At 37.0% G+C, this 15,115-nt stretch overlaps 1 long non-coding RNA gene across 1 annotated transcript in view; it reads left to right on the top strand.

Annotated features, from left to right (window-relative positions):
* Nucleotides 1-15,115, top strand: part of LOC109261723 (uncharacterized) — a 259,521-nt gene that overhangs the window by 158,159 nt on the left and 86,247 nt on the right. The gene's annotated exons all lie outside the window — the stretch shown is intronic.

Raw genomic sequence — 15,115 nt, 5'->3', positions numbered from 1 at the left:
CTGCTACGTTTATCTCCCTTTTTTTTTTTTTTTTTTTTTGGACAAATTAAGTCCTACCGTGAAAATTGAAACTGGTGCCTTCTGTACAGATTTGGTGTTACGCCAAACCATCAGGGCATTCTTGGTGCCTCATGTAATATTTGAAGGAGATGGGTTGGTGAATGCGTGAAGCCTTTCTGTACTCATCTTTTCATGGACTTGCTTTAAGACTGTGCATGGAGTAAATCATACTCTTGTAGTATTCTTCCAGTTCAAGCCAACTATAAGACATCTACCATGTCGCAAATACTGTGTGAGGCACTGGGAGTGAACAAGACTTGTGAACAAAGCTTGGTGCTTGCCATCATGTTGCCTTGTGGGAATGACATTAAAATAAACAGTCATGGCATTAAGTATTAGGTGTATGGCAGTGTTTTCTTTTCCTCACACCATTTGCTTAGGGGATTCCAGAACTGGGAGAGGATAACCGGGCTTGTTGCGGTATCAAGCTAGGAGAGGTTTTGTAATGTAACCTAAGGTTGGCAAGGGGCAAATGTTTCTTGATGATTATAATGTAAAGTTATGTCAGATGCCAAGGATGGACCTGGGCATGGATGTCTTGTCCAGACTTATTAGTGGGTATTGGCAGGAGAACAGCCTCCCATGCGAGTGGAAGATGCATCTGAAATTGTTTTTAGATACTTGAGAAGAACAAAAGAAATGAAGAGCAAGCTGAGCCAGAGTGGTAGACCACCTTCCCTGCTCTTTCAGCATCTGGGGTCCAAAGCTTCTCTGATCCTTTTTCCAGAAGCACAGGAGGAAGGGAATAGCTGAGACCATAACACATGGCAGGCCCTGAACTTTACAAGGCTGGGAGAGGCCTGGCACAGACTGATGCTAGAGGAACAGAATTAACCTCAGGAAGGGAAGCATCAGGGACTTCTGGAGCAGAGAAATTGGGAGGAGGGGTCTCAGAAGATTGGGGTAGTTCAGCCAAGATTTACTTGTTTTACTCATAATGATGGTGGTATTCTCAGGGTGCAATGGACGATCAAAAGAAGGATTTCTAACCCAGATAAATGGGTTGGAAGATTTAGGGAAGGTGTGATAGTTAATTTTATATGTCTGTTTGGATCATGGGGTGTGTAGATACTTGTCTGACCATTATTTCTGCGTGTGTCTGTGATGGTGTTTTTTTTTTTTTAAGTTTTCTTTATTTCGAGAGAGAGAAAGCAAGCAGGGAAGGGGCAGAGAGAGAGATGGAGAGAGAGAATCCCAAGCAGGCTCTGAGCTGTCCATGCAGAGTCCAGTGCGGGACTCAAACTCACGAAACACTCATGAACCGTGAGATCATGACCGGAGCTGAGATCAAGAGTCAGTCACTTGAATGACTGAGGCACCCAGGTGCTCCTGAATGCCAGTCTTAATTAGAAACACCCTCACAGGCACTCCTGGGTGACTCAGTCGTTTAAGTGATCAACCTGACTCTTGATCTCAGCTCAGGTGGTTTGTGAGTTCGAGCATAACATCAGGCTCTGCACTGATGGTGTGGAGCCTGGGTGGGATTCTGCCTCTCCTTCTCTCTGCCCTTCACCTGCATGTGCTTTCTCTCTGTGTCCCAAAATAAACAAACAACAACAACAACAACAAAAAGATTGGCATTTGAATTGGATTCAGTAAAGCATGTTGTGTTCCCTGATGTGGGTGGGCACCATCCAATTCATTGAGGGTCTGAATAGAACAAAAGGTGGGAGGAGGAAGAACTCATTCCTTCTCTGCCCAACTATATTATGTAGTTGTTTGTTTCTTTTTTTTTTTTTTTTTTTTCACTTACCAAACTGCTTTTAAGAGTCACGAATGTTGTTGCGTGTAGTATTAATTTTTTTTATTGCTGGGTAGTATTCCACTGTGTATCTACCATAATATGCTTATCCATTCACCAGTTGATTTATTTGCAGTTCTTGACTATTATAAATAAAGCAGCTACGAACATTTGCATAACAAAACATTGTATGGAAAAATGTTTTCATTTCTCTTGGGCAAATAACTATGAGTAGAATTGCAAGGTAGTAGTATGCCAAAATGTTTTCCAAAGTGGCAGTGCCATTTTGCATTCCCACCACCACTCTCATACGAGAGTTCCAATTACTCTACATTTTCACCAACTCTAGGTATTATCAGTCTTTTAAATTCTAGCCATTACAGGGAAACTAGAGTGGTGTCTTATTGTGGTTTTAAGTCACATTTCTCTAATGACCAATGACATTGAGAATTTTTTTATGTGCCTGTTTGCCACCCATATATTTTCTTTGGTGAAGTATTTGATTAAATCTTTTATTTATTTGAAAAATCAAGTTGTTTGTCTTTTTACTATTGAGCTGTATTTTTTGATATGCACTGGATACAAGCCCTTCATCAGATACATATTTTGCAAATATTTTCTTCCATTTTGTGGTTTGTCTTTTTGTTTTCTTAATATTTTACTTATTTATTTTTAAATATTTTAATGTTTATTTATTTTTGAGAGAGAGAGGGAGAGAGAGCGAGCAGGAGTGGGGCAGAGAGAGAAGGAGATACAGAATCTGAAGCAGGCTCCAGGTTCTGAGCTATCAGTACAGATTATGATGCTAAACTCGAACTCACGAACCATGAGACCATGACCTGAGCCCAAAGTTGGATGCTTAACCAACTGAGCCACCCAGACTCGCCCTTAATAGTCTATTTTGAAGATCAAACATGTTCATTTTGAAGGAGTCCAATTTATCATTTGTATTTTTTTGCCTTGCTCTCTCAGAGCACAGTCCTATGCTATCTGTTGACCAATGTCTGAATACCATTGTTTCATATATGTAGTCTGATTTTCAGCTGTGTGCACAGGGAAGACATTTCCCATAATAGTTAATCTTTCATTGGCAAAAGTGGAAGTCCTAGACTTTCAACAAAGGGAACAATTGCTTTAGGACTATATCCCTTATAAAAAAGGCAAGTAATAATTGTTAGGTAAAATTCTCTCTAGAATTCTTTACATTGGAGAATGTGCCCCACCCCACATCCCCTCTACCCTATGTCCGTTCCTTCTGGAGTTAACTACTATCACCAGGTTTGTGCTTTTTCCTGAATTCATTCTATAAGTTTATAAATTTATATGTATACATAAAGGAGTATATCGATGATTTTGTGGGGTTTTTTGTATTTAAAATTTTTCATAAATGGAATTTTTACAACTTGTTATTTTCCCTTAGTGTACCTCTTGGATATATATCCATATGAGTTCAATTAGATCTACCTTATTCTTTTAAGTTGCCACTTAAATGGCAACTTAAGTTGCCATTCTTTTTAGTATAGCCACATGTGTTGTGTATACTATATAGGATATAGCATATCGACATGGATGTGTCTTAATTTATCTAGCAATATTCTCCCTTTAGAATTTTTACTTCCCTGACTCCTATAGATAGTTGTGGACTTCTGAAGATGATAACTTGATTTAAAAAATTGTCACACATTCAAAAGATGGATTAAATATATCTATTAAAATCATAATCAAGCAAACACCCTTGACCCCTCTACCTAGGTTATGAAATAAAACATTGCTAGTTTTCTAGAAACTTCCTTTGTGCTCCTTTCTGACATAGCCCCCCTCTTTTAGGCTTCAAACATAATTACTATTCTATTGTGATAATAATTTCCTTTGTATACTGTATAGTGTTACCACTAATACATACATCATAAAATTGCATTGTATTTCCTTTTCTTTTTGAACTTAATAAAAATGGAATCATGCTGTAAATCTCCTGTTGTCACTTACTTTTCCCCCCTCAGTTCTGTTTGTGAAATTCATTGACACATGTTATTGATGTTTACTCTGTTTTATTGTGGTATATTATTTTACTTTATGAATACACCACAATTTATTTTTTCCATTCTACTTTTGATGTACTTTTGGGTTGTGTCCAGTTTTAGGCAATGCTGTCCAAATGATTGGTACATTTATCCTCTGAGGCAAGAGTTTCTCTGATGTATATGTTGTCTAGAATTGCTTGGTCATAATGAGTTCACATATTCAACTTTTTTAGGTATTGCTAAACGTTTTCCAAAATAGTTGTAGAAATATATACCTCTACCAGTGGTATATGAAATGTGACATTGCATCCACGTTCTCACCAACAGTTGGTATTGTCAAATTCATAATTTTTTCAAATCTGCTGAAAGTATAACGATAGCTTATTGTGCTTTTAATCCGAATTTCTTTGATTACTAGTAAGGCTGAGCACATTCTCATATGCTATTGACTACTCAGATTTCCTTTTTTCAAGTTAATGTCTTTTGTCTATTTTTTCTTTTTCTTTTTTCCCTTTTCTCTGTCCTCTGCTCCTCTGTCTCTTCATCCCACCCTCCCTTCTGCAATTTTCAGAAATTATTCTGTAGTCTGGATTGCAGTCCTTTTTTAGGTACGTGAATTGCAAATGTTTTATCCTCATTGAGGCTATCTTCTTGCCATATTTATGGTGACTTTTGATGGACAGAGGTTCTTAATTTTAGTATAGTCAAACATCCATCTTTTTTATTACAGAGTTTGCTTTTTGTGACTTGCTTAAAAAAATCCTTCTGTACCCCAAGAAAATATTATCTTCTAAAATCTCACTTTTTTGCTGTCACATGTAGATGTTTAGGATTAAATACCCAGAATTGATTTTTATATAAGCATAGGTAAAAGTAAATTTTATTTTATGTTCCCAATGAATACCCAATTGTTCCAACACAGATTTTGGTATTTTAGACTTTTACTATTAATCTGCAATGCCAACTCTCACTGTACATCAGTTGTCCAGATAGGTATTGTTCAATTTCTGGGTTCTCTATTTTGTTTCAATTGATCTATAAATTTTTCCACCTCAGAGCCTAGACCATGCTTTTTAATCATTATAGCTTTATGATAAGTTTGAATAATTAGTAAGATAAGGTTTCCCAATTTTCTTCTTCTTCATGTATGTCTTGGTCAAGAATATTAATTATATTAACATTAATAGAAATTAATATTTCCACATGAAGTTTAGAATCAGTGTTCAAGTTTTAAAACACAAACACATGTACATTCTCTCTCTCTCACTCCCTCTTTCCCTCTCTCACACACAAACTATTGGGATTTTGATTCTTTATTCAATAGGATAAATGCTAAACTGTTGAGATTTATTCTGTTGAGTCTATAGATCAGTTTGGGAAGAATAGACATTTCTATAACATTGAGTTTTCCAGCCTTTTAATATACTTTTTCTATTACACTAAAATCTCTTTAAAAACAATTTTATTATTTTCTCCGTAGAGATCTTTTATTCTTTTGTTAAATTCATTCCAAATAATCCATATGTTTTGTAAATTATATTTTAAAAAATTATACTTTCTAAGTAATTATTGTTGGTACATAAAAATTCAAGTTTTTATGTGTTAATTTTGTTTCAAACAACCTTGATAAACTGACTTCTAATTTTATATCTGAAAAAAAGTTTGGCTTTTTCTAACCTTTATGTTTTTTTCTTTACTGTACTGTCTAGGACCTTTAGTACATCATTGAATAAAATTGGTGATAGTGAGCATCTTTGTCTTATTTTCAATCACAGAGGAAATAAATTCAACATTTCACTCTTAAGTGTTCTATTTTATTATATGTGTGCATATGTATTATAATATATACATGCATGTATGTTTATGCATATATGTATTACATGTATTTTTAAATTATTATTTAAAAATTATTTTTAAAAATGTCCCTCATTTCCTCTTTTCCTGTCTCTTTTATTAAGAGTTTTTACTTTAACATCATTACAGCGTTTTGAACTTTATCAAATGTTTTTTTTCGCAACTACTGAGATAATTAGGTTATTTTTCTCTTTTTAATCTCTTAGTGTGATGGTTTATGTTAATTCATTTTTTAAAATTCATTTTTCTAATGTTAAACCATTTGTACTGAGGGATTAAACCCAATGTAGTCATGATTTATTATCCTTTTTATACATTTAAAATTTTTTTCCAATATTTTATTTAGTGATAGCCATAATGTTTTTTTTTTAATGGTCCTTTCAGATTTTGATACCAAATTTATGTTAGACTTCTGGTTTTTGCTAGGGATACAGAAATGGTTATAAAGCATATGAAAAGGCAAGACAAAAATAATATAGCTCCAAAAGGCAAAACAGTCATCAAATGCAGGCTCAAATGTGGCACATATGTTGGAATTGCCTGAAAAAGATTTAAAATAAGTATAAATAATATTTTAAAGAGTTTCATAGAAAAGGCAGACAGCATGCAAGATTGCATGGGTAATTTTAGCAGGGAGATGAAAACTATAGAAAATATCAAATGGAAATACTAGAAATGTAAAACACAATGACAGAGATGAAAAATGCATTTGTCAGACTCATTAGTGGATTTGATACAGCTGAGGAAAGAATTAGTGAACTTCAGGCTAGGTCTATAGAAATTACCCAGATTGAAACACAAAGAGAAAAAGTGAAAATAAAACAAAGATAGAACAGACTATCCAAGAATTCTGGGACCATAGTAACATTCTTAACATAGGTATAATTTAAATCTGGAATGGGAGAGGGGAGAGGGAGAGAGAGGGAAGGAGAGAAAGGGAGACCGTGAGAGGGTACCAGAGAGAGGAGAAGAAAAAGAAGGAAGGGGAAGGAGCAGGAGTGGGAAGAGAATATTTGAAGAGATAAAGATTATGCTAGCTTCAAAGACTGAGTTAGGGACTGTTATGGACTAAATTGTATCCCTCCAAAATTCATCTACTGAAGTCCTAATTCCAGTACTTCAGAATGTGAGTGTATTTGGTGATAGGGCCTTTAAAGAGATAATTATGTTAAAATGAGGCTGTTAGGGTGGGCTTTAACCTAGTCTGACTAGTGTTCTTATAAGAGGGATTAGGACATCCAAAGAAAGACACAGCGATGCATTCATGCACAGAGGGGCGACCCTGTGAAGAAGCATCAAGAGTGTGGCCATCTACAAGCCAAAGAAAGGGGATTCAGGAGAAGCCAACTCTCCTGGCACCTTGGTTTTGCACTTCAAGCCTCCAGAACTGTGAGAAAGTGGATTTCTGTTGTTCAAGTAACCAAATCTGTGACATTTTGTTATGGCAGTCCTAGGAAACTAATACAAAGAGTGTTCTGGAAGGTCTTGAGTTTTCAGAAAATGTTTATCAACCTTGAATCCCTTTACATTCTCCCAATGTGGAGTGGGATCTTCTTGGTAACTCTTCTTACATGAATGAAGCTCTATGAACTTTAGCTTTTTGCTGCCCTGTACCTCTTGACTTACAGAGCTTAGAACTATTCACTACTATTTTATAGAACGTAGGTTGCAAATTCGAATGCTTATATGGACTGGTCAGTGAGTGTGGATGATTAAAGCAGACAGATAATATAAAAAATGTAAAACTCTTGATATCCTCTCATAATCTATTCCCACTTTTGATAGAAACATAAATATACAGAAATAGTTCTTTACTACAGGAAAAAGAGCAGCAGAAGCATAATGATGAATGGCAACTGCGCTGGGTCTCAGTGTCAGGGAAGCAATAGGGAATGGTGGCAACTGTGGCAAATTGGGGATTTCCTGTCTTATCCAAAGGGGGCAGTTACCATTAGTTTAGTTAATTGTTACCATGTTGAATTATAAGTGTGGATTTAACAGATCTATTTTTCAAGAGAAGTCTGGAAGCAGAGTATGTATGTGAAATTACTCATTGAGTATGTTGGCAACTAATCATTAAACAAACAAACTATACAGGCAAGAGAACACAGGTGGACAGATACGGCATGTGAATTGTGTTTGCAAATTTTGCTGTAAACAGTTATTATTCTCATGCAGATCTTTTGTAATTGCTTTATGTAATTAGAGTTCAACTGCAAAGACCAAGGCTTAGCTAGTTTAATAGGAATTGACTGACAAATTATTAATCATATGGTATTCATTGTTTGAATTAAAAATGCTTATATGGTCCCCCTAGCATTTTCTGTGTGGATTGTTTAAATTTATTTCACTTGGTAGATGATTTGGTTCAGAAAGTAGAATCTCCGTTTCTTTTCCAGAAAAAAAAATGTGCAACTTATTAAGAATAATAGGTTTGGGGGAGAGAATTTACCCAATTTGGGCATCAAAAGGTGGAAACAACCTTATTTCCATTTAGGTAAGCAAAATTTCAGTTTTCTTTATGCAACGTAACAAAAGAGGTTGTCATTTGCTTAGTGTAAAATGATAACCTGACAGGGCTTTAGCAGATAAATATCAAAGTTAACATGTGGGTTATATTTGCATGTTTTCTTTCATCATTGTCCTAAGGAACTGTAACTAATTTTCAACTGCATGTTAAATCCTGGCTGTGTATGTAAGAGAAAGACTTCAACAAGTTTGTTAAGCACTTCCTTCATTTTTGCTCCAGATTTAGGGAACTGCTTACAGAAGGCATGAGATCATTTGAGGTCTCAATAACTTTTTGAGAATGCCTTGTAAGAATACAGGATCTAGTATTTTGAGAATAGGAAGTAACTCATTCTTATTTCTATTTTACCACGTGTGTGTGTGTGTGTGTGTGTGTGTGTGTGTGTGTGTGTGTGTGTAGGAGAATATAGGGCCAGGAAAGACTATAGCATTTAACCTATTTTTATATTTAAAATGGGTTTATTGTATGCAACATATAGTTGGGTCTTGGGTTTTTTTTAATCCTCTCTGATAATCTTTGTCTTTTTAATTGATGTATTTAGGCCATTCACATTTAAGGTGACTATTGATATAGTTGGACCAATATCTACCATATTTATGTGTTTTTTTAATTGCATTTTTTCTTGTTTTCTTTTTCTGTCCTATTTTTCTACTTCCTCTGGTTTTAATTGAGGATTTTATATAATTTGCTTTTATCTCCTCTCTTTGCATAGCACATATACTTCTTTAAATTTTTTTTTTGTAATTGCTCTAGAGTATGCAGTATAAATTTTTAACTAAGTTCAGTCCATTTTCTTTTTCTTTTTTTAAAAATGTTTTTAAATGTTTATTTATTTTTGAGAGAGAGACAGTGTGAGCAGGAGAGGGGCAGAGAGAGAAAGGGAGATACGGAATATGGAGCAGACTCCAGGCTCTGAGCTGTCAGCACAGAGCCCAATGCAGGGCTCAAACTCATGAATCATGAGATCATGATCTGATCTGAACTCAGACACTTAACTGACTAAGCCACCCAGGTGCCCCAAGTTAAGTCTATTTTCAAATAACATTATTCCACTTCATGTGTAGTGTAGTTTAATACCAGAATTTTCAAATTCCTGAAATATAGTATTTATTAATTCATTTAAAAGATCAGTGTGGAACACATTCTATGTGACATGCTGTGCTAGTTTCTGAGAGCACTTTGATGAGCAACACTGTCACTCATTTTTAAATGGGGAAGACAATGAATGAAGTGATCACAGGTATACATTTAAAATGCTTAGTTTTATGAAGACGTAAGCAGAGATCTGTAGGCTATGCTGAGGGTATGAGGGTAACTCTAGAATGTCCTCCTCTGGGGAACTTTTCATTTCACTGGCCTTCCTAAAGATGACAGAAAGAAAACTAGGTGTATTCCTGGTCAAAGATTCTGAGAATATTTCTGGACTGAATCAGTTCTTGAGGGATATGGGAGGTGCAGTCTGTCTTTTCTTTCAATATCTTTATTCCCACTATTCCATGCCCCTCCACCCCCAACTCCCTCACCCAATTTAGGTGAAAACAAATTACTGTTGAACTCCTCTTCCTTTTTCTTCTCTCTGTTCCACTTTCTCCTCAAATCTATAATAATAAGTAGTGGGAGAAGGGTGGAAGGGAAAGCCTTCTAATGGACATTTGGCACACTACTTTATTTGGTCCTTCCTTCACCTAAAGTCTACTTCAAGCTGGTTTTAAATAATTTCCAGGATTTCTGTAGAGCATGTCCAAATTAGTAGCATCATGGAATAATCACTTTAACCCAACTGTAAGAATAATACTATGTTTGTTTGGTGTTAGAGCCATAAAAATATCCTGAGAATTAGCAGATTATGAATGTTCATAGTCACATAGGAGTACAAAAAGTGCCATCTTTATTTTTCTAAAACTTATTTTATTCTGACTTTGAACTATTTTGCCTGATGCAGAAAACTTAATCTTGTTCTTTAGATAGACTCCTTTTCTTTGTTGTCGGATCCTTTTATCTCCTTCTTTCTCCAAGCATTGATGTTACTTTAGATGGGGGTAGCTGACACCATGGTGTTGCTAAGGAAAGTGTGTGTTTTATATCTCCATCTGTTACTATTCTGGACTCTTTTTATGTTTAGTGTTTTTTTATGTTTATATTTTTTAATGTTTTTTTAATTTTTGTTTATTTTTTAAATGTTTATTTTTGAGAGAGAGAGGGAGAGCACAAGCAGGGGAGGGGAAGAGAGAGAGAGAGAGAGAGAGAGTGAGACACAGAATCTAAAGCAGGCTCCAGGCTCTGAGCTGTAAGTGCAGAGCCCGACACAAGGGTCAAAACCACAAATTGTGAGATCATGACCTGAGCCAAAGTTGGACGCTCAACCAACTGAGCCACCCAGGCACCCCCTCCCTATTCTGTAATCTTTGAGATACCACCTAATCTCTTCTGACCCTTGGGCATGTATTCTATCCACTCTGGCATATATAGAACCCAAAATCATCCCTTCTTGGATTCTGGTGTTTGTTCTTTTTCCCTGCTGTGCCCATGAAAGAGGTCTCACTTTGGTGAGACCTCCATTATCATGTCTGCTGTGCATTCTCTGGACTTAGAGAGACAGAGAGACAGAGCACCAGAGGTAAGGAGAGTGCAAAGGAACCAACACACCTGGACTTACACCTTATGATGTCATGACTGGGGTAACTTCTTGCTCAGCTCTAGTAGCCAGTAGAGTTTTTTGAAAAAGGCCTTGGCTTTATTGTTGAGGCTAATCTGTGTTCAAATAGCATTTGTTTGTATGTTTCACTTTGGTGAGTTAATTATCTTTGTGAGTATTTTTCCATCTATAAAGTGGGTATAATAATACCTACTTTAGTGAATGGTTATAAGTTTAAGTGGGATGCATTGTAAAATATCAGTATACTTCCCAGCCCAGAGTAAATTTGAGTTCAATTTCTTCTCTTGGAACAGTAGTCTCAAGTAAGTCATTTCTTGTCTCTGGTTTTTAATTTCTTCCTTGGTAAAGTCAAGTCTATGGTAAAGGAAGGGTGAGTGTGATTAAAAAGAGAAAAGAATTAGACCAAGTAACATTTGAGATTCTTTCTATTTCTAAAGTTCTAAGATTCCGAGTAAGGTCACTAGGGGACAAAGGGAGTCTGTTCTGTTCAGAGAATCAGCCAGTTTTTGGAACATAGAGCCAAGCTTGCTGTGCGCTATTGTGTGACTCCCTGGCCCTGGGATTTCAGTAAAGGCCTTGGCGATGGCCTACAGCTATGGAGTTCCCCTGGCTGTAGCTGTTCACTCACAGCCTTGAACAGACAGGGAAACAATGAGGGAAATGAGAAAAATAACAAAGATGTTATTTTTCAGCAGCTCCCAGCTAATCGCTCCCCTCACTTTCTTCTTCAGACAGACCTTTGGGACACTGGAAATCAAAGCTTTATTGCCACCCAGCTGCCACCTGTTGCCAACTTTCTACAAGTCTGCTCCATGTCACTTGTGTTCAACTTATACCAATGTTTCTTGAGAAACTAACTCAACCCAGTTACTGGGCTGAGCAAGGAAACTTGCTTGGTAATGGTTGGCTTTAAACAGCAGGTGGATAGAGCAAGCAGAGCTTGTGTGATATGTACTCCTGATATTTACTGGTTCTGTGACCTTGGTTAAGATGCTTCTTAACCTCCCTGATACTGTTTCCTCAACTGTAAAATGGAGATGTATGTATTGAGTACCATGAAAACACAGTAGTACTATAGAGAGTTGTGGCAAGGATCAAGTGAGGTAATGTGTAGGACATGGTAAACACTACATGGATGGTAGTTAAAATTCTTGTAAAGGATAAGGGTGTCATGATTATGGTTGCAGCATTGTGAACTGTATATGGGCTCTGGAGCAGGGGTAGCTTCTGGGATCCCAGCTCCTCACTGCAGTCCTAAAGCTTATTGCCTTCTAGACTCTTCTACTGGGCTATACCTGTACCTTCCCTTCCTCTCAAGTCACAAGGCCCGGGAGGGCCTCTGTAGCTAAATGGGTTATTTCTAGTCATCAGAATTGCCCTATTATTGAAAAAGACGCATACTTTAAAATTTGGGGGCTCTATTGAATAGGTCAATATTTTCTTAACCAAGGATTCTTAACCTTGCATTCAAGGGCCACTAAGAACTTTGGTCTTTCTGTAACTTCATGAAATGAAAAAATTGATATGAAAGAGCATTTTTCTGAGAAGTCAATCAATCTCTTCTGTAGGTTCTCAAAGGCATCTCTGTCCCAGAAAAGGCTGAGGGTCCATATTCTCAATGACATATTTGGTTTCCCTTCTGATAAAAGTGGATACGGTAAGGTTAAAAATTATACCCTGTGGGGAGATCAGAACCTAAGCAGGTTGTATTGTTTGGGCCCAGAAGCCAGGGGATGAGGTGGAGGAAGGCTCTTTAATGACCAGAATGTTTGTGGTTGGCCTCTCTTGTCCTTTAGAGTTACTGGACAGTCGGGAGCAATTGAGATCTACCATATTCCAAATGCAGTTTAGTCAGTGGTGACCTCCTAGGACAGCATGGCTAGGGCTGAGGAACAGGCAATTATTTCATGGACTTTAGAGCTGGAAAAGAACTTGGACATCACCTAGTTTAACTCAGATGAGACAAAGGAGGCCTGAAGGGGTTGGGTGACCTGCCCACAAAGTCAATGGCAAACTCCAGCTGGGATCTGACTCTCCGAACCTCCCCTTCCCTTAGCTTCTCCTCCCCTTCCCTTCCCTTCCCAAGCATATCTTTGTAATTATTAGCTCCTAATTGTCACACAGATGATAAAGAGTTGGATATTTGGGCAAATGCACAGAAGTTTTGAAGACAGCATAAGGAAACTGTAGAGGTTCTGTGGTAGTAGATGTGCTGGAACCCTTATTTTTAATCAATATGATTGAAACTGCTAAAACTTAGAATATGTTGCTTTCCCCATGATTAGATGTACTAACTGGTTTAAGCAGATAACAATTCTAAGACTTTAAACAATTCTGGCTTTTTTCTAACTATAAAAACAATTTGGGATTATATTATAATTGGGAAATATAAAAAAAGATGAAAGAAAAAAATCACTCATTACATAACCTCATAACTGAGGGGTAACTCCTATTCATATCATGGGATATTAACTTCTGATTTTCTCTTTATCTGCCTCTGTCTCCCTATAGCTCTCTCTCTCTCTCTCTCTCTCTCTCTCTCTCTCTGTTCTGTAGATTTGGGACCGTATTGTATTGATTGCGTGGTATCCTGATTTTTCCATTTATAATCATATCATGAAATGCCATCTATGCCATTAAAAAAGACTTCTAAAAACATCACACTTAATGGTCACTGATATGCCATTGCATAGCTGTATCCCGATCCCAGGTTAATTTAAAATTGACCCTGTGGCTGGACATGTATGTCCACAGATATTCTAAATAGTGCTGTGATGAACATCTCCACACATAAATCTTTATTCACACCTCTTATTACTTCCTTGGGGTAGATAACTGGAAGCTGAGCTACTCGGGCAAGAGGCATGACCTTTTCCAAATCTCTTGATACCTACTGTCAAATTCAGAGGCGTTTTAAATGTGAAGAAAAGGTCAGTGGAAAAGGCTCTCCTCAAACTTTTTTTATGGGGCCGATGTACTGAACTTGCTGACCCAAACCAGATTTTTTATGACTTTAACGCATGTGAAACTTGATAATCACTAAAAAGGATCCTGTCTATCTTGGATGGTCTATGAGGTGATTTCCTGTTCATTCAGAAAGTAACTGTTGGCAACTTACTATGTGCTGGATACTTAGGATACTTGAGGGCCAACAGATGACAGGGGAGAAAATAATCTCCTAGACGATGATGTGTTTGAATATTAATGTGACTGAGTGGAAACATTGACTTCCAGGCTTCAAGTGAGGTTTCAGAGGCTGAATTATTGTCTTAGATGAATTATTTGTGTTTATTTACACAGTTTATTTCTTTGAGTATTTTCCCATTTTCCCTGATCCTCCCTCAGTTTTGAGTAAGTTATATAACTCTTCTTGCTTCTATCTAATTTTGCCTCCCAGAGGACTGCTTGCTGGGAGTAGTATGGGAATATTTAGCTTAGTAAGAGGTATTTTTTAAAAGAGTATAATTGGTCCTGTTTTCCAGGAGGAAAAGCTGTTCAATCTCAGTCATACCTGTCTACTTTTATCAAGTGCACAGAAATTCTAGAAGGGAGAAGTTACACTCCTAGGTGCAGTAATTGGGTCTCCTGCATTCATTTTGTTGCCCACAGTAGGTCAGGAAGTGTCTAGTAAATGGTCATTTCTTCTTCTTAAGTACCTTACTGTCCCTTCCCATTTCCCTTTCCTTTACGTTGGATGACACATCTATGCCTTTGTTGGAGAGGGAACTATTCCACATAAATACGGTAACTATTTTTTTAATTGTTTATTTATTTGTGTGTGTGTGGCGGGGGAGGGGCAGAGAGAGAGGGAAACACAGAATCCGAAGCAGGCTCCAGGCTCTGAGCTGTCAGCACAGAGCTCAATGCGGTGCATAAACCCATGGATGGCGAGATCATGACCTGAGCCAAAGTCAGATACTTAGCCAATGAGCCACCCAGACACCCCTAAACATGGTAACTATTATTGTTGTGATAGAAAAATCTGCAGCATAACTATTGAACCACAAACTATATTTTTTTCCGGTAACACCAGCCACGATCTACATTTTGAAAAGTTCATGTCTTCATACAGTTATTGTTTGAGGCTATGAATACCAGGAACAGAACAGAGACTAGCTTGAACCCACCCTTTTCAGGAGCAGTTGAACCTAATTAACATGGAAACTCAGCGCAGTGGGCAAACAAGTGGTGTTCAGATGAAATCATGCTCCTTCCCTGAGGCCAGGCATCTAGTCCAGTCTGTAAAATTTAAT

Source organism: Panthera pardus, unplaced genomic scaffold, assembly GCF_024362965.1.
Source record: "Panthera pardus isolate Hobbes unplaced genomic scaffold, ASM2436296v1 HiC_scaffold_25, whole genome shotgun sequence".
Taxonomy (NCBI): domain Eukaryota; kingdom Metazoa; phylum Chordata; class Mammalia; order Carnivora; family Felidae; genus Panthera; species Panthera pardus.
The sequence above is the reverse complement of the archived record's forward strand: the minus strand, read 5'-3'. Positions and strand labels throughout refer to the sequence as shown.